A 19,053-nucleotide genomic window follows, 5' to 3' on the forward strand; every position below is an offset into this window, starting at 1 on the left:
ACTTTTTAAGACCTGGTAAAGGCTCTTTTCAAATTCCATGAGGTTTTTAATGACCGTAAAAACCCTGCAAGAGGACCTCAGTAGAACCTTGGTGAGATTGCTTCCTTACCTGCTAAGCCACCACTACCACTTTTCGTATCCACGGTACATAAAAACCATGATTCTACCAAGCAATTAGTATTATAAATTTCAGCATATCAGCAAATACACAATTCACAGCCATGTTAACCAAACAAATAGTATTAAACAAATATATTGTACTTTCATTCTACACACTTGTCAGGATTGACTGCAGCTGTGCTCAACACCGGTGGCCAATCCTGACAGCGCTTAAATGCCGGATGTTTCTGCCCCTTCCAGATCTCCGGCATTTTCGTGAACTTGACATTGTAACCGTGTGTATGTTTGTGATTTGAGTTCTGGCAATCGCCACACGCCTACGGGTTTGTTTCAGTTCTTTATTTACGTTAAACTGTTTTCGGCCACCGCGCCATTGTTTCTTTGAGTTTATTGTTTGTTTATTAATAAAAACCCTTCTCAACATGTCAAACCTCTGCGCTTCCTTCCCCCGTAAGTCCGTAGACGTGACAACACTAAACTGTACCAGTATCATTAAAAGTACTGATTACAACTCAATCTGGCTCCGCCCATGTGTATTGGCTGTATCATTAGTAGTGAAGTAAGATATTTATGTTACATAAGAAAAGAACACTTTGCAAGTAATTGCAGAGCTATTTCTGTCTCTGACAAGGAATTATTTAATTGTCTAAGATATAGATTGTAAAGATTGCATAGATTAATTAGAGCTGTGGAAAATAATCATGATGCAATTCTGAATCAATGAGGAAAAACGTAATACGAAAATAAACTACAGCTCTCTGGCTTGTTTCCAGAAAAAAAATAAGATCATTAAGGATGACTTGATCTGTCATTAACACTGTTGGTGCCATCAATACTCAGCTATCAATATATGGCTGGCATAAATGATTTTTGCAGGTGACTAGTTTGTCGATTTTCTGATAAGTCGTTCCCTCTGTTGTTCCAAATATCATCTTCTTGTAATAATTTAACACTTGTGTGGTGATCATATTTTTGCAGATTCACAGAAGGGGCAGTGTACAGTGTGAAGTCAGTGATAACAGCCGTGACTCTCAGGTCAGAATTATTTGCACTGAAACCGGTCCCACAGACCCAAACACTATTCAAGGGTTAACTAGTACATGCACAATTTTAGAAAAAGATTATACAGGGAGTGTAGAATTATTAGGCAAGTTGTATTTTTGAGGAATAATTTTATTATTGAACAACAACCATGTTCTCAATGAAGCTGAATGGTTTTGGAAGTAGTTTTTAGTTACTGTGCATAATTATTAGGCAACTTAACAAAAAACAAATATATACCCATTTCAATTATTTATTTTTACCAGTGAAACCAATATAACATCTCCACATTCACAAATATACATTTCTGACATTCAAAAACAAAACAAAAACAAATCAGCGTCCAATATAGCCACCTTTCTTTGCAAGGATACTCAAAAGCCTGCCATCCATGGATTCTGTCAGTGTTTTGATCTGTTCACCATCAACATTGCGTGCAGCAGCAACCACAGCCTCCCAGACACTGTTCAGAGAGGTGTACTGTTTTCCCTCCTTGTAAATCTCACATTTGATGATGGACCACAGGTTCTCAATGGGGTTCAGATCAGGTGAACAAGGAGGCCATGTCATTAGTTTTTCTTCTTTTATACCCTTTCTTGCCAGCCACGCTGTGGAGTACTTAGACGCGTGTGATGGAGCATTGTCCTGCATGAAAATCATGTTTTTCTTGAAGGATGCAGACTTCTTCCTGTACCACTGCTTGAAGAAGGTGTCTTCCAGAAACTGGCAGTAGGACTGGGAGTTGAGCTTGACTCCATCCTCAACCCGAAAAGGCCCCACAAGCTCATCTTTGATGATACCAGCCCAAACCAGTACTCCACCTCCACCTTGCTGGCGTCTGAGTCGGACTGGAGCTCTCTGCCCTTTACCAATCCAGCCACGGGCCCATCCATCTGGCCCATCAAGACTCTCTCATTTCATCAGTCCATAAAACCTTAGAAAAATCAGTCTTGAGATATTTCTTGACGTCTTGACGTTTCAGCTTGTGTGTCTTGTTCAGTTGTGGTCGTCTTTCAGCCTTTCTTACCTTGGCCATGTCTCTGAGTATTGCACACCTTGTGCTTTTGGGCACTCCAGTGATGTTGCAGCTCTGAAATATGGCCAAACTGGTGGCAAGTGGTAGCTCATGGGCAGTTATTTTGTGCCTTGGTTTTTCCACACGCTTCTTGCGACCCTGTTGACTATTTTGAATGAAACGCTCGATTGTTCAATGATCACGCTTCAGAAGCTGTGCAATTTTAAGAGTGCTGCATCCCTCTGCAAGATATCTCACTATTTTTTACTTTTCTGAGCCTGTCAAGTCCTTCTTTTGACCCATTTTGCCAAAGGAAAGGAAGTTGCCTAATAATTATGCACACCTGATATAGGGTGTTGATGTCATTAGACCACACCCCTTCTCATTACAGAGATGCACATCACCTAATATGCTTAATTGGTAGTAGGCTTTCAAGCCTATACAGCTTGGAGTAAGACAACATGCATGAAGAGGATGATGTGGACAAAATACTAATTTGCCTAATAATTCTGCACTCCCTGTAAGTTAACATCATTAAATTTAAGGGTCTTGTTCAGTTTTATCAATCATGATGCATTAATAATCATCAACCTCAGAACTGCATTTGAATGAAAAAAGTGAAGATGCCATCCTCTACTATACAACGGGATATTAAATTTACAAACACCATTAGAAATCCATATAGTACCATTATAAGTGAGTATGTGGTCCTGCTGGTCACCTTGATGTCACAGAACACTTGAGCTAGAACAGGTTGTTTCATTTCATGTGATCCCTTTTCCTGAGACAATGTAGGATCATTTGGAAGGCTGTCTGTAAATTACACTATTGGACTAAATATGGCCCCACCCACCACACACACACCCTAAATACTTGTGCACAGTAATGAAGTAAGTGTAATTAACTAATTAAGTATGATTTCACGTATTTGTACTTTAACAAAAAGACTTATTATGTGGTGACATAACTGTTGCCCGACTGTTTCTTATCTTAACAGTGCAATAACTTTGTCCTGAATCTGTTTCTGATGTTTTTTGATTGCTAATTGTCGGTGGGAATCTGCAATTTTTAAAACAAAACCAGGATTTTCGCTATTTTTGGAAACTAAACTTGGCTGTGTATGTCACATCATCTGTACATATAATATAATATAAAAACAGGATTTATAAAAATATAACCCTGGTCTGGTGTTTAGTGCAGCAGATAAAGCTTCACATTGAGCAGGTAAACACCACGTCACCTATTTCCTCTGAATTTACACAAACACCACTTACTATTATAGTAAATCTGACTCGGTCAGGATTTTTAACTAAACTTTTGTTCTCAAACCATTTATCCAATCGTCACTGTGTTTCACCTTATGAAAATTGTTTGCCTCTAATGTTTTGTGCTTATGATAATTTTCATGAACGTCATACAAAATTCATTAAAAAGACTGTTGGGCCAAAAGTGACAGTCTGTTCATGTAAAATCGGCTGATTAAGCAAGTGCTCTCTTACAAAATTAGAAACACTGCACTTTCATTTTTGGTACATAAGTATATTAGAATACTTTTTTGCTAAAGGGAGGACTTTTACTCATACTGGAATAATTTTTTTTGTGCTTTAACTGAAGTACTAAAGTTTAACTAAAGTACGACTGTGCAAAAGTCATGTTGTGTAAAGTCTTTACTAATTTAAATTAAATTCAAAGCAAATTATTATCATAACCCAGATAATAATTCAGTTTATATATTCAATATCGAATCAGGCATAATTAAAATATTCATACAATGGATAACATTTTACTCTTAGTACTGGCTATAATATGTTAAACATAACAGCACTCGTGTAGATTTTAGACCAGTGACATTGTTGTTCCGTGCCATCTTTGTCATTTTAGTTGCATATATTGATATTGCATAAACATTACTTTATTGAAGTGTTACACAGTTTTGACACCCATTATACATTGATATATTTTGTGCAGTTTTCTCTGAATGCTTGTAGAGTTCACAGAATTTTATTGTGGAATTTCGTTTTTAACAATTGAGACTAGTTTTCTGTGTCCCATGCATCACATGGCAAGTTTTATATTTATGTTGATCTACCCAGTAGTACGGCACAACAAGTACTACATACATATCACACGTGTTCATAGTTCTGACCACTAGTTCTGGGGATAATGTAACTTGTGTTATCAAAATGTTGTAGACTCTTAAGAGACTGTATTGATACGTAATCTGAAACCAAAATTGTGATTAATATGTCTGCGATCTAACAGAAAAAAACGTAAGGTAGTCTTCACATGCTCTGATTTGCTCTAACATTATGTCAAAACACGGGCAGTGGGACAGATACTAGTCATAATGGGCAATCACAACTGTATAAGTATCCATAAACCATCAGGCTGTCAGTGTTAACATAGGTAAAGGTGGGAGGGAAAAGGGAGGTCTGGAAATCTCATCTGAAACGACCCAGATCCAAATCAGCAGCAGAATATGAATGGCTGGAACGAGTTCAGTGTACTGTTAAATATACCAGATACAGATTCATTAGCATACACCCAATATTGTTTTATAGTAAGCCCAATGTGAAATTATAAGGGATGCACTTTAGGGCTGCACTTAGGGATGCTGAAAGAGCTGTTCTTGCTGTGGGATTCAGTGCAAACGGTAGGCGTAGTTTACGCCCTCACTGTGCATCACCCCCATGATCCCACCACATAAAATGCATTCATCGCAGTGCAACTAAATTCAAGCTTCAGGCCCACGTGCCATAGGCCAGTTTCAGCAAGCACTGCACTGCATTTTGAAACCCCGTTTTCTATGACATGTGTGTGTTGTGTTTTATGAAAGAATGTATTTAATTTTACAATCAGCAGTCAGTTATAGGCCTGAAGGCTGTTTAGGAGAAGAGCCAAGTACAACTTTTTGGGGGGAATTTCAGTTTATATAGTTCATTGTTGTATTGTATTCAACAATGTCAATACAATGTCAATAATTTATATATTAGTTATATTTTTATAATTAAATCATTCTTAGAAGTATGAATATTAATTTCTGAAATTGCCATAACAACAACCTAGAAATAATTTCCGAAATTTGAAACTGGTAAGTCTAAAACCTGAACCGTCCAAACCACACATGAAGTGATGTCTGCTTCATTTTCTCCACTGCTTCATCTTCATTCTGAAGAAATACCATCAATATCCATCTGGTTTCTTCCTACTCTGTCTACCACACAGTCACCTTACAACCATAAACAGGCCCACCCTGCCAATTACTATGTACAACATAATGATAACACACAACACTAACAAAATTTCATCCCACTCCAGGCAAATTGCTCAGTTTTCACTCCATTTTAAACAGAGAAAGAAATAATCCGCATGCAGCTGCATATTTCACCTTAAACCCAAGCCTTGTATAAAGAAAGGCGTATTTTTAGATTTCAAAGTGAATCTTTGCTCACTGAGTACACTGTTGTTCATCTGCACCATATTTGTAATCATTTTGCTACACTGACCTATCAGAATTCATTGTGATAAATTTTGCAAACTTAAATATTTCTCAGCCGTACCATCTTGTAGAACTGTACAGATGAATTGTGGGTGCGATGTGAGTGGTACAGGAGTGAAAACAGAGCAATCTGTCTGGACTCTATATAAAAAAAAACGCTCTACGGTCTGGCCAAATTCTGCCTGATATTTTGATCAAGCACTTTCTCAAAACAGAAAAAGAATACTGCACAAATGTCAATTGTCAAAGGTTTAGTTTAGACACAAAATAAAATGTGAATGACTTATTTGGAAATTCCATAGATTTAAGAAAAAATATCATTGAGATGCAGCCTCAAAAAGTAGGGTGTTATTAACGTAATTTTTACACAACACAACAACTAACAACACAACAACTTTCTCGCAGTGTTGCAGTAAGAGTGAAGGTTGAATTCAATTGTTATAAACTACTTACAATCACTGCTCTAATCAACCTCTCCTCCATCTTGGCTTCTGTGCTTTGTTTCTATTTGTTGCATTGTATTGCATCACAACATACAGAGGTCAAACTTCAACAGTATTCTATTTCGACCGCGGAATCTGCAGAGTCTCGCGGACCGTCGCTGGCCACTTTGCTAGACACAGCTTTCCAGGTGCGCATCCCATAGAAAACAATGGGGTTCAGAGCGCAACATCTAATTGGACACGTTGGGGCTGTGAAGGCCTTTAATGGACTCAAGTTGACGAAAATGTGTCCCAGCGATGGAAATTTTTTATCTACAAAGTTTTAACAAAAAGCAGTAGTAGAAAAAAGCTAAATGATAAACATGGAACTAGGTGATATATCAATATACTCAATGCATTGTGATTTGTTCCTGCCCAGTCGCAAAAACATCCTAATTAGTACTTTGGAAAAGCCCAGATTCAAAAATCTCAAAAGGACACTTCAGTATAGAAAAGATGGCCAACAAGTTAACAAATAAATCTATATTTGGTTTAAAATAAAGCATTTACAAGGTAAAATGTTGTCATTTTATGCAATAATTGGCTGAATTAAGCATTTATACAGTGATATAGAGGAAATTACAGATATTTATTGTATTGTGATATGGCTTAAAAACATTGCATTAAATGTCGCCTGACATGCTGTTATATCGGTCTTAGTCGTCCCCTAATACTGCATCTGAGGTCTCATTCCAAAATTCAGCCTTGGTGCAGATCTACAGTCCCACAATGAGATTTCCCCAGGATGTGCTGTTTCGGTGTCAGTAGCTTTAAATGCAAATGAGAATGATAAGGGACAATTAAAACATTTCAGTTTTTAAAATATGGTTGCAACAAACAGTTTGCTGGTACATGGGACTTGTCTATGAACCACATGACCAGATGAGGTTAACAATTGTATTATTTTGGTGGCAAAAAGGGGTTTCTAAACAATATTAGCAGGGTGGTGTTAATGTTATGGCTGAAGAAGAACCAAATCTATACAAATATTTACATAAATGCTATGTTAAGTTACTGTTATTAGTATTATAGTCTTTTCTTTAGTTTGCTTTAAAGTTAGCATATTGATCATTTTCTGGAGAAGGCCTAACAACAACTTACACTTAGTTTTACTGTAGGACTGAGGTCAGTGCTTAGTCCCACTGAAAGCTAACTATTATGCTGAAATGTGTCGCTGCATTCCTTTAACATCAACATTCACACAAGCAGCAACAGGTTTAATGCCAAAAAACCTGGTTGTTAATCAGGACTTGTCTTTATCCGAGGTTGTGCTCAGCCTGCGCTCAGGTTGGGGTTCCTCACTACCTCAGTGAAAATTTTGAGCCTTTGAATATCAGATTTCCTGGATCCTGCCGATCTGCACTGCATGGTGAACATGAAAGATTCAGGCTCACAGGAATTGTTTCAGGTAATGTTGTATATCAATGTACAAATGAAAATTGAGGTCAGCACTCGTGTCCAAACAGGGGCATTTTCCACCAGAACAACTTTTATTTATGACCTTTTTGTTATTGGATTCATCATTTGATTAGGTGCAACTTGAACAGTTTTTAAAAGATTTGTTCACTCATTCACTCCACTTAATCCACAACATGGAGCCTCAGGTCACAAACACAAGGCAGGAGCAGTCGTCAAAAATATCTATTTTCTAATCCAAATGCATTTGCGTAATACTGCCATTTACTCATCATATCCATATAAGTATGAATGTCAGGATATTTATAATACCGAGAAACACTACAGGCCCTCAACACAATTTTGACAAATTGAGAGTAACCTACACAACGTGCTTCCCCTTTGAATATAACCAGCAGGTAAGCACACAATGGAGTTCAGTGTCATGAGGCAACCAGCATGATTAGAATTTATTCTGTCCATGGTGCAAAGAAATAAGCCCAGACCTGTGCATGATGTTTCCAAGTGACATGGCAGGCACACAGTGGCATGGCAGTTTGAACCTGGGCTCAAGCTCTGTTTGTGTGGAATTGTACACCCTCCATGTGTTTCCTCCTGCCTCAAAAATTTATGCACACATCTCTAAACTGGCAGTAGTTGTCAGTGTGTGAGTGAATGGTGTGTGAGGCCACGCCCTGGGTGTGTCTCGAGAGCTGGATTCAGTGGTTATGCAGATTTTAATTGTTTTGTTTTCTATAGCTCACTTTCTGAAATAGGCTACCTTCTCCATATGCAGGACAAGAAGGTGCAACACAAACGCATTCAGGTCACCTTTTGATTATTAAAAATGGCAAGCAATATGTGACCAGTTGTGCTTCCATAACTTGCAGTGCATTCTATCCTAGACTCTCAATGTGTGTTTTTGAATAATAGTGTTCTGTTACACTCTATATTATCACTAGGAAGAGATTCTCCCAGTACACTCTACATACATCTTCAGTCACATGATTTATATACTTGATGGACTGTTTTCATGATGAATACAAACTGTACAGTACAGTATAAACAGCACTGCTTTTTGGGGGTTTTTTGTATTTTTTTTATAATACACCAGCAGGAATGCAGGAATTATCTGGCGGACCGCTTAGAATCCATACAGTAGGCATGATTATTGCTGCCGGTGTGGTGTATGATGAGGAAAAACAGAGAAAAGTTGCAATCAAACATTTCAGTCATGAAGATTGTTTTAATGTCTGTGCTGAATTTTAAATCGCTGCACTGTTTGTTGTTTCTGCTCTTGGATGCACACTCCAAAAAACGCAAAACTGTTCCAGGCAACAAGCCTATGGATTTATAATTGAGGAAAATAAATACAGTATAATACTATGTGATAAACAAGGAAAATAATTTATAATCAGTAATTTCCAGATGCACAAATATCATCTATAATGATGAGTGAACATGTAGTCCCTGTGTTCTAGTGACGTGCATACGTTGCTAAATAAACGAATAAGAGTAAAGGATGTGTGTGAGACACATCGTACTACGCTTGTGTTAGGTCTGTAGTCAGATGAGTCGGTCTCCTGATCCCCATGCAGATGTACCTAGCTAAACCACCCACTGATCAGGGAGCTGCGTGCTTACATGTGAAATTATTAAAACATCATGGCCATGCATGCTGTTATGCTTGCGAGGCGCAATCTAAAACTGCCATGAGATGTGAAAACTGACTGGCTGGCTGGCTTCATGGAATCAAATCAATATGTTTATCTTTACTCTTCCAGATTCATGTGGGTGGCTTGTGGCACTGGGAGGCCTAACAGTGTGGCATAATACGACAACACCAGAACGCGGTCACAAATTAAGCAGTACTACCAACACCATCGACACGACCAGTCATTTCTTCAAATATACTAATATTGCAAACATGTCATTGTGATATCGTGCCATCCTTGCACTTGAGTGTGCCTTCTGAGTGGCGTACTTATGAGTCAGGACCTCTGATGTTGTGGTCATGTGGAAATGGTTCAAGACTGGGTGGGGTGAGTGTTCTCCCTTTGCTTCAGTCACACAAATTTTAACCACAGCATATTCACAAACAGGTCAGTGCTCACCATTTACATTTTGTATGCACTGACCAGACACAATTTAAAAGCCACTGACAGTAGAAGCGTCACCTGTAAAGGAGTGGACATAACAGGCAGCGAGCAGCAGTACTGCATTGGTTAGAATGGGTGGGACAAAAAACTAAGTCAGCACAGTAATATACTTCTGATATACAGAGCAACCAGAAAGTATCCACAGTACATCGCTTTTCCCACATTTTCTTATGTTACAGCCTCATTCCAAAATTGATTAAATGTTTTTTTTCCCCACAGAATTCTGCACAACACCAGATGAAGCCATGAAACTCAAAATGGAGCTCAGGTGCCTCCTGTTTCCCCTGATCATCCTTGAGATGTTTCAGCAGCTTAATGGGAGTCCACCTGTGGAAAAAACAGTTGATTTGGAAAGGCACACTCCTGTCTATTTAACGTCCCAGACAGTTCATGTCAGAGCACAAACCAAGCATGAAGTCAAAGGAATTGTCTGTAGACCTCCGAGACAGGATTATCTTGTGGCACAAATCTAGTGAAGGTTACAGAAAAATCTCTGCTGCTTTGAGCACAGTGGCCACAATTATCTGGAAAATTTCAAAACCACCAGGACTATAGAGTTGACCAGCCACCTAAACTGAGCAATCACTGGAGAAGGGCCTTAGTCGGGGAGGTGACCAAGAACCCGATGGTCACTGTGTCAGAGCTCTCTGTGGACAGAGGAGAACCTTCTAGAAGGGCAACCCTCTCTGCAGCAGACTCCTAAGTAAAAGGCACCTGACAGACTCTCAGAACATGAGAAATAAAACTCTCTGGTCTTTTGGTGTGAATGCCAGGCGGAGGAAACCAGGTACCACTAACCTCCAGGCCAATACCATCCCTACAGAAAAGCATGGTGGTGGCAGCAGGAACTGGGAGACTAGTCAGGATATGAACAGAGACATCCTGGATGAAAACCTGCTCTAGAGCCCTATTGAACTCATACTGGGGTGACAGTTCATCTTTCAGCAGGACCCACACAAACAATATATTAAAGAAGTGGCTTCAGGACAACTCTGTTGAATGGCCAAGCCAGGGCACAGACTTGAATCTGATTGAACATCTCTGCATAGTTAGCCCAGCCATTTTACAACCTGATGGAGCTTGAGAGGTGCTGCAAAGGGGAATGGGCCAAACTGGCCAAGGATGGGTGTGTCAAGCTTGTGGCATCTTATTCAAAAGGACTAGAGGCTGCAGATGTTGCCAAAGTTGCATCCACAAAGTATAGCGCAAAGACTGTGAATACATGTGTACATGTAATTTCTCATGTTTTTTTTATCTTTAATAAATCTGCCAAAACCTCAAGTAAACTTTTTTCACGTTGTCATTATGGACTATTGTGTGTAGAATTCTGAGGACAAAATGCATTTAATCCATTTTGGAATAAGGCTATAATATAAGAAAATGAATACTTTATACTTTGCACTCTAAATATGTAACTACAGAAATTTAGTTAAACATTTGTTTTGTAAATATGCTTATTCTAACCAATTCAAACGAGGTGAAAATCCAAGTGCGCCGCTTGCATCCTACTAAATAGTCACAAATACTGGCCGTTTGCAGTTAGCAGACACCCAGATGTAACACTCACAATGACATAACTGTAGCACTGGTTATAGCTAAAAACCGACTAAGCAATCTTAAAGCAACTTATATTATCACTAACACAATACATAATACATAAGCAACCAAATAAAACACTGACTATCGACACTGCAGAATGGGGGTTCCTCTCTATGGAACCACATTATTCCTTGACAGCAAATGTTTCAGCAGCATAATCTTCCCTGCCAAGCTACTAATTTGTTCAGGAACGTTTGAGGACCATGATAAAAATCTAAAAATCACCAGATCCAACTTTGCATATGTGGGATCAGCTGGAAAAGCAGACTCCTCACCTCACAACCTACAGGACCGCTGCTGACGTACCAGATACTACAGAACACATTCGGAGAGCCCTGTGGAGTCCTTGCCTCTACAGGCCAGAGCTGTTTAGGTGACATGGAGGGGCGCAGTATTAGGCAGGTGGGATGTAAACAGAAGAAAGCTAATGAATTAATTAATGTTTTGATGTACGATCAGCTATGGAAAAGACCAGAATCTAGAAAAATGGTGGCTGTTTAAATGCATATATATAATTTAAACTAAGTACATAATCCTTCTTCATTCATGTATGGATTGAACAGGGCATAATGGTAGTAGGACAGCATATATACATGTATACTAGGGGTGTTAGAAAATATCGATACAGCAATATATAGCGATATTTTATGTGGCGATATTGTATCAATAAAGGGAAATCAAATATCGATATTTTTGTTACAAATTTATTCCAAAATTCAGTTTTGAGTTATGTTGTTTTGGCTGAATGTAATATGATGTAATGTAATATGATCCACACATATCGTACGCAGCATCTTGTACGCAGCATCTTGTTTTTACATTTTCAGTGAACTGTAGAATATCGCAGCCTAAAGCAATTATTTTGCCTCTTCCTCAGAAAGTAGACATGCTTAAATCTTCAGAGGATTGTCAACAATTAAATATTACATGCATGCAAAGATAAGTGTTAAAACGTATTAAAAAAAAAAACATTTAAATAGTCCAATTGGGATTTTAGCAGTATGGCGATTTGATCAATTTATATAAGTACCCAAACTTACAGCCTCCTACCGAAAGTGTCATCAGACACTGCACATGCATTTAAAAATGGTCATTTTATCTATTGAATTATATTTTCAAAGTTAATTATTTATTTTGCAGTCTTTTCATGGTGTATGGAAGTAAGAATTTCACATCATGGAATTTTAAAATGTGTTCTTTTAATATGTATATGACTCTTTTTACATTTTCAATGTAAATATCGCAATACAGTATCACAAAATATCATGAAATAATCATATTATAATCATACTACATGTATCTTGATACATATCATATCATGAGATCCTAATGTATACTGCTACATATGACTGCAGACAGCTTCCATTTGTAATCAGATCATAATACACCAAATGTCCATTTGGGAAAATGTTTCACTCTTTATGTGTATATAAAGTTCACGGTTCAGGCAAGCACTGCTTTTTTGTAATCCAATAAAATGGAAAAATCCACGGATATTTTCAATGACAGAAACACAAATATTCTCTGTTTTTTTTCTCAAGGTGCCCACATCCACCCCGACAAGATGCCTCCCTGTGCAGCTGCCCATGTTGTCCCTACCTAAAGCAACCTTTTATCCCAAACATGATCTCTCCTATAGTCATCTCTGGGCTATGTCCACTAGCAAACTGAACATTCAGATAGATTATCCATGCTCCCCATATGCTGCATATTATTCAGCAGGAGGAAAATATGCCTGAATAAAACAGATAGGTAAATGTCATAAATTGATGTCATCATTTACATATCCTCGTGTGTTCATGATGAAATGAAATCTATGTTTTGATGCATTGGTAACATGAAAGCATGCCGCACCTGTGTATTGCACATGTATTGCTACACTGTCTTCTGGAACTGTGTCAAAACAATTGCTAGAAACGATAATCCCACTATTCAACTCTGTTCATTTTGACATGAGAACAACAATATATCTGCAACATGATAAGAAAACAGTTGTGACATTATCATAGTGAAACTCAATTAGAAAATATGATCAGGTAATTCAGGTAACCAGAACTTCTAAGATTCTAGGTCTCACCCTCCTGGAAGCCTAAAGCAATTTTTTTCCTCAGAAAGTAGACATGTTTAAATCTTCAGAGGATTGTCAACATATTACATGCATTTATTGTGCAAATTGTCATTAAAAGAAAAGTGTAAAAACTTAATAAAAAAAACATTTAAATAGTCCAAATTGCAATTTGATCAATTTATATAAGTACAGTTAACCCAAACCAAACTTACAGCTCATCAGACACTGCACATGCATTTAACTATTGTCATTTTATCTATTGAATTATATTTTCATAGTTAATTATTTATTGTGCAGTCTTTTCATGGTGTATGGAACTAAGAATTTCACATCATGGAATTTTAACATGTGTTCTTTTCATGTGAATATGACTTATTGAATTGAATATTGAATATTTCTGATACAAATTAGGATCCAAGCAAACCCTACATGGTAGATTTGAAAGCTTTTGGTATTTTGTGTTATGAACTTCACAGTTCATGTTGTAAACATGATAGCACAATATGAAGACTTCAAGGCCTGTAGATTTGACATCACCCTCTGCCACGTGGCATGTCTATTAAACATTTTGTTTTCAGAAGGCTTTGTTTTATACAATAGGTGTAAATTGGCTGACTGAAGCTTATGGAGATTAATTTTCAAATACATATAAGCTACACGCTAGAGGTTTTATATAGCATCATTTTTATGATTTGAAAGTGGTTATATCATATCAAATAAAATGTTTCATGGATATGAGGATAAAAGCTCCTTGTCTATATATAGGGCTGTGCAAAAAATCATATATATATATCATATTGAGATATAAATTTAATCATACATGTTAGACAGTATAGTTTGATAAATACATGTAACGGAAAGGGTAACGTGTCCATAGCTAAAGTACTGCATCAGGAAGTTGTATAATAAACTCTTTACAGATACATCAGTATAAAGCATAACCATATTCCATTTAAAACAATATTTGGCCAATTCTACAGAAAATTGACTTTCTGTCACACCCATACCAGGTATTTGTATGATGTGAGTGATTATAACATTTTAGCATTTCCTGTGATCAGCCGTAGAGTTTACAATAACAATTTAGTCAGAAAAAAATTAAGTGACACTTCACTTGTTCATATTTTATCATGCAGTCCCTCCAGGATTGCAAGGTTTTATTTTGCATTTTTTAAATCATAATGACTTTTTTGCACAGGGCACCAAACAGGCTAGGACTGTTTCCGGTCATTTCCATGCAAATGTAAGTACCCAATCGCAGGCATGGAACCAATCGGGCAAGTGGTACGGATTGGGCACTGACACGTTCGCTGCGCTTAGTAAACCCGGAAGTGTGCAGCAACTGGCCGGTTGCTGGAAGATTGGAGGCTTGTTTTATTTTGAGTTTGGAAACTCAAATTTAAAGATCTGCAGTATTCGTGCAGGTAACACGAATTTGTCATTTTCGCGAGAGGCGATATTACTGCGGTAGGCCGGTATAATCAAAATCTCTTCCGTTGCGTAAATGTATATTGCATACTGGTTATACTATTTATACCATGCAGCCATACCTAAATATATATCGGGAGTGGGTTTAGTGCACTGATAATCACTTTGCATGCTTGAAAATGTACCAGGATGGTGTGAACACAAGTTATTTACAAAAATTGCTGGACAGATTCAGTGAATTTGTGACTCTGCAGTGATTCTGGGATGGATATTTCCAGTCCACAGATGGGCCACAGATCTGGCCTTGACTGGCTCACTGTAAGACATTGCACTATTTTGGTTCCAAGAGGTTCTACTGTACTGTTTCCTTACATTTTGCTTGAAGCTGACGACTTTGTTACATGGTCCAAAATTCCAAGTCTGTTATAGCACTAGGGTTTTCGGGGCTTTGGGGAAAACTGATGCTGATGTGTATTTATTAACAAAATTTGATCTGAAACTTGGAAATATGTCAATTATTTATACTCGCAGCATAACATTTTGGCCTGAATGTGACCAACGAGACAGATCATTTTTGTCGGACTTGATCTGAATTCGAGGTTAATGTAAGGTCTAGAGACAGACCTCAGGTAAGCATGGCCAGAATTAAGCTTTCATTTCTCACACAAAATGCTTTTTATGCCAGGATTCCAGGGCAATTTCTTGATCTAACTGTGACACCATGTATGGCCTGAACACCATGTATGGCCTAAAGCTGTGTTGTAAGAACATCCAAAAGTAAAGTAACAAGGACTTTTATGAAAATACACAGGTTTCTTAGACACAATAAATGACAACACAGTGTCTATGGTCATTCATATTAAAGCGTTATTAAAGTATTTTCTACACCCCTCAGCTGCATGTTATATATGTATAACAGACAGAGTTGTCACTTCAACAGCTGTCACTTCAAAATTTGCCACCGATACTCTTGTATCGATTTCCATGTTGCTGGTATTTTGAAACACCACATTCATTCGAACAAGAGAAAAATAAAAGGGATACATTTTAATAATCTCGGTTTTTCACTGACTGTAGATAATGATGTTCCACTGTGACGCTACTGGGAAGTCAGTGATGGTCAGTGCTGGATGTAATGGCCAGAGTGCAGGTCAGCGTGTGATTGGCTGGTTATCATTCTAGGAGGTTATTATGTAGTGACTGATTTATTGCACACTATTCATTGTACTTCCCTTAGTGGTCAATACAGTGATTTCTGTGTATTCATGAATATAGAATTTGCCATAATACTAAATTGCATGAATTCAAAGTATATTTCAAAGTATATTCAGCATTTCTAGATCTAGTTTTATTTATTTATTTTATCAGATGCCCTTATTCAGAGCAACTTACAATAAGTAGTTACAGGGACTGTCCCCCTGGAGACAGTCAGGGTTACGTGTCTTGCTCAGGGACACAATGTTAATAAAATGGGATTTGAACATAGTACTTTGCACTCTCATTCAGGTACTTATGTCAGGACATAGATGAAAACATTATTTATCCTTAACATTTGAAATCAGCATTTCAGGAGTATAACGATGCCTAAAAAAGGTGTTTTCGGTAGAGTACAGTAATATACAGCCGTACTGACGTCTGATCCAAGCATCTTTACAATGCAGCACAATCCTGTATGCAAACGTCAGCGAGCTCATCTGCAGACCTCATAACGCTGGAAACTATACGTCCAGATAATAACCTACAGTGGCCCAGTAAGCCCGCTTGTGTATGTATCGGGTGCTACTGCAATCATGAAGGTTGATCGAAAAAATAAAAGTCATGTGATGAGTATTCGCAAGGAAAAAAGAAGAAGCGTGGAATGAATCGCAGGTGTACTTACTTAGTCACAGAATATGGGAACACTGTGTTTTGAAAGATGAAGATGAATCTGTCAGTCAGGCTTTGTCATGCGATGATGATGACCTATAAAATACAAAACACCGTGTCCTCAGTCGTCCACCAGCCATCCACACACACGGTGCTCTGCCGGCGACATTTTCACTTTCAATGGAAATGCGACAGAGAAGTCGACTTTTCTTTTTTTAATCGATGCACATCCGCCCATCGCCGGTCGGAACTTGAGGAATTCGCTGCGCGGCTAATTCGCGCGTCGCCGTCTTGGGCGCCGAGAGGAAATAAAAACTGCGGCGTTGAGTTTTCCAGGTGAGAGCCTGGCGAGGACGCCCACTTCCACCCCAACTTCGCGAAAACAACCACTCACAATCCTGTTGCTCTGCCCCAATAATCTCTTTCTAGCGCCGCCACGAATTTGCATCTCGGTGCAAAATGTCGATCTGGGGTCTGACAAGACAGACAGGCAGGCAGGCAGGCAGGGAGAGAGAGGGAGAGAGAGAGAGGGAGAGAGAGAGTCCATCTTGCTTTGGGGAAAATGAAGTATAAATCTCACTCCTGTCAAACTCCGCCAGCGCGTCCACCCCCCGAACCCCGAAAACGGCGACGGAACGCCGCCTCTCATTACTTAAACTGGGGCTGAACGGAGGCGACGTGCGCGACGAGCCGCTCCGGTGGCCGCATCTCCGTCCCCGGCGCGTTGGACGGGAGTAAAGTAGCCTGCTAGCCTAGCTAGCCGTGTGATGCGGGGCGCCGTGGCCCCGGACGCGTCACTAGCAGGACGCGCGGTGGTCTCGGGCTCCCCGGCCGCCTCACCCCCGCGGGTCGCCCGGTGGCGGCCGTCGTCGTCCTCGCCCGCGGCTGGCCGTGCGGGAGGAGGGAAGTAGCTCGCCCGGCTACGTCGTACGTGTCGCCTCGGCGTGTCGCGCATCGCCAGTTCGAGCCTCCGTCGAAACTAACAGGCAGACGCGTGAAAACAGGGCCGTGCAGAGCTGGACGATTATTCTGATTATTAGACATGGGTATAAATATATATATATTCCACCGCCCGGGTCCCCGCCTGCGGGCTGCGGGGCAAAAAACAAAACCCCCGTCGCCCCGACGTGTTTTTCCGCGGCGCGGCGACGGCGACAGGGCACTCCGGCGAGACGAGCCCAACTTTTCTCTGTCATGACGGCGTCTCCGGGCGGAAACTCACCTCCGGAGACGCGCCGACACGCCGGGGCCTTCGCATTCCAGCCTCCGTCCACCTTTAAACTTATTGACACATCCTAACAGTCCTGCACTGGCTGTCCGGCTCTTCCTCCTCTCCGTCCTCCCTCTCTCTCTCTCTCTCTCTCTCTCCCTCTCTCTCTCTGTGTTCCGCACACACACACACACACACACACACACACACACACACGGCTCGACTACTAACAGCGGACCTTTTTACCGCTTACTGTACTTTCGTTTTACTCGAACGCATTCTGCAGCCCGTGTGTGCGTGTACATGTACCGGCCTAGCAGCACCATCCTCCTCCTCCTCCTCGTCATCATCATCATCATCATCCTCCAGACCTGGCTTCACGTCGTCCCTTCACCTTGCGCAAACCAAACAAACTTTTCTCGCCCCCCACCAGCGCGGCGTGTGCGTGTTCGGGGGGTGAAAACGTGTCGGGAGACGCGGAGAGAAAGTCGCGGTCGCTTCTTTTTCTTTTTTTTTTCTGTTTGTGCCCGCACACCGTGTGAGAGGACTTCATATAGCTTCCTGTGTGTGTTGTGTGTGTGTGTGTGTGTGAGGGAGAGAGAGAGAGGGGGAGAGAGTCCACAGCACGCGAGAGTGTGTGCGTGTTTACGACTCTCTCTCTCTCTCTGTGTGTGAGTGTGTGTGAGAGTGTGTGTGAGAGTGTGTTACCTGCAACAGGCCGCCTGTCTCACCCTCGCCGCTGCCCGTGTTTCTCCTGGCTGTTTGTGTGTGTGTGTGCAACATTCGGTACTGTACATGTTAGCGAGCGGAGCGGAGTGGCGAGTCCGCATGTAAGGCCGCTCCTGATTGGCCGCCGCTTTGACGGACAGCCGGAAGCAGCCAGCCAGCGCGCGCTTTACAGACCGGCGCCGTTCGAAGGCAGCGAGACGAACGCAACATCTCCACGACGCGGCGGACATGCAGGCTCCAGGAACCGGCCGGGGACGGGGCGACGGGCAAAATGGAGAGAGAAAGAGAGTTACAAAAAGAACAAAAAACAACAACAACAACAACATGTCAGGGGTCGCGCTGTCGCGCTGACCGGCCATCCACCGCCAGCCCTGTCATCCACGTCCCGCTCGCTCCTGCACTGTGTCGCCAGAATGTTGACGCGAGTCAGCTACATGCCATT

General features: G+C 40.3%; 1 protein-coding gene across 8 annotated transcripts in view; it reads right to left on the reverse strand.

The window, feature by feature from the left end:
- The window catches only part of bbx (BBX high mobility group box domain containing), a 46,984-nt gene extending 28,173 nt beyond the window's left edge, over positions 1 to 18,811 (reverse strand). For 4 of the 8 annotated variants that reach the window (XM_028982488.1, XM_028982487.1, XM_028982482.1 and 1 more), the window contains exons 1-2: positions 18,591 to 18,810; positions 16,686 to 16,768 (exon numbers count right to left, since the gene is read on the reverse strand). The gene's annotated coding sequence lies outside the window, so the exon portion shown is untranslated. Of the gene's footprint in view, positions 1 to 16,685; positions 16,769 to 17,894; positions 18,026 to 18,590 lie in introns of those variants that run through there. The other 4 variants (XM_028982490.1, XM_028982483.1, XM_028982485.1 and 1 more) reach the window with 4 other exon arrangements.
- Positions 18,812 to 19,053: the final 242 nt, after the last annotated feature.

Source organism: Denticeps clupeoides, chromosome 6 (genome assembly GCF_900700375.1).
Source record: "Denticeps clupeoides chromosome 6, fDenClu1.1, whole genome shotgun sequence".
Lineage (NCBI taxonomy): Eukaryota > Metazoa > Chordata > Actinopteri > Clupeiformes > Denticipitidae > Denticeps > Denticeps clupeoides.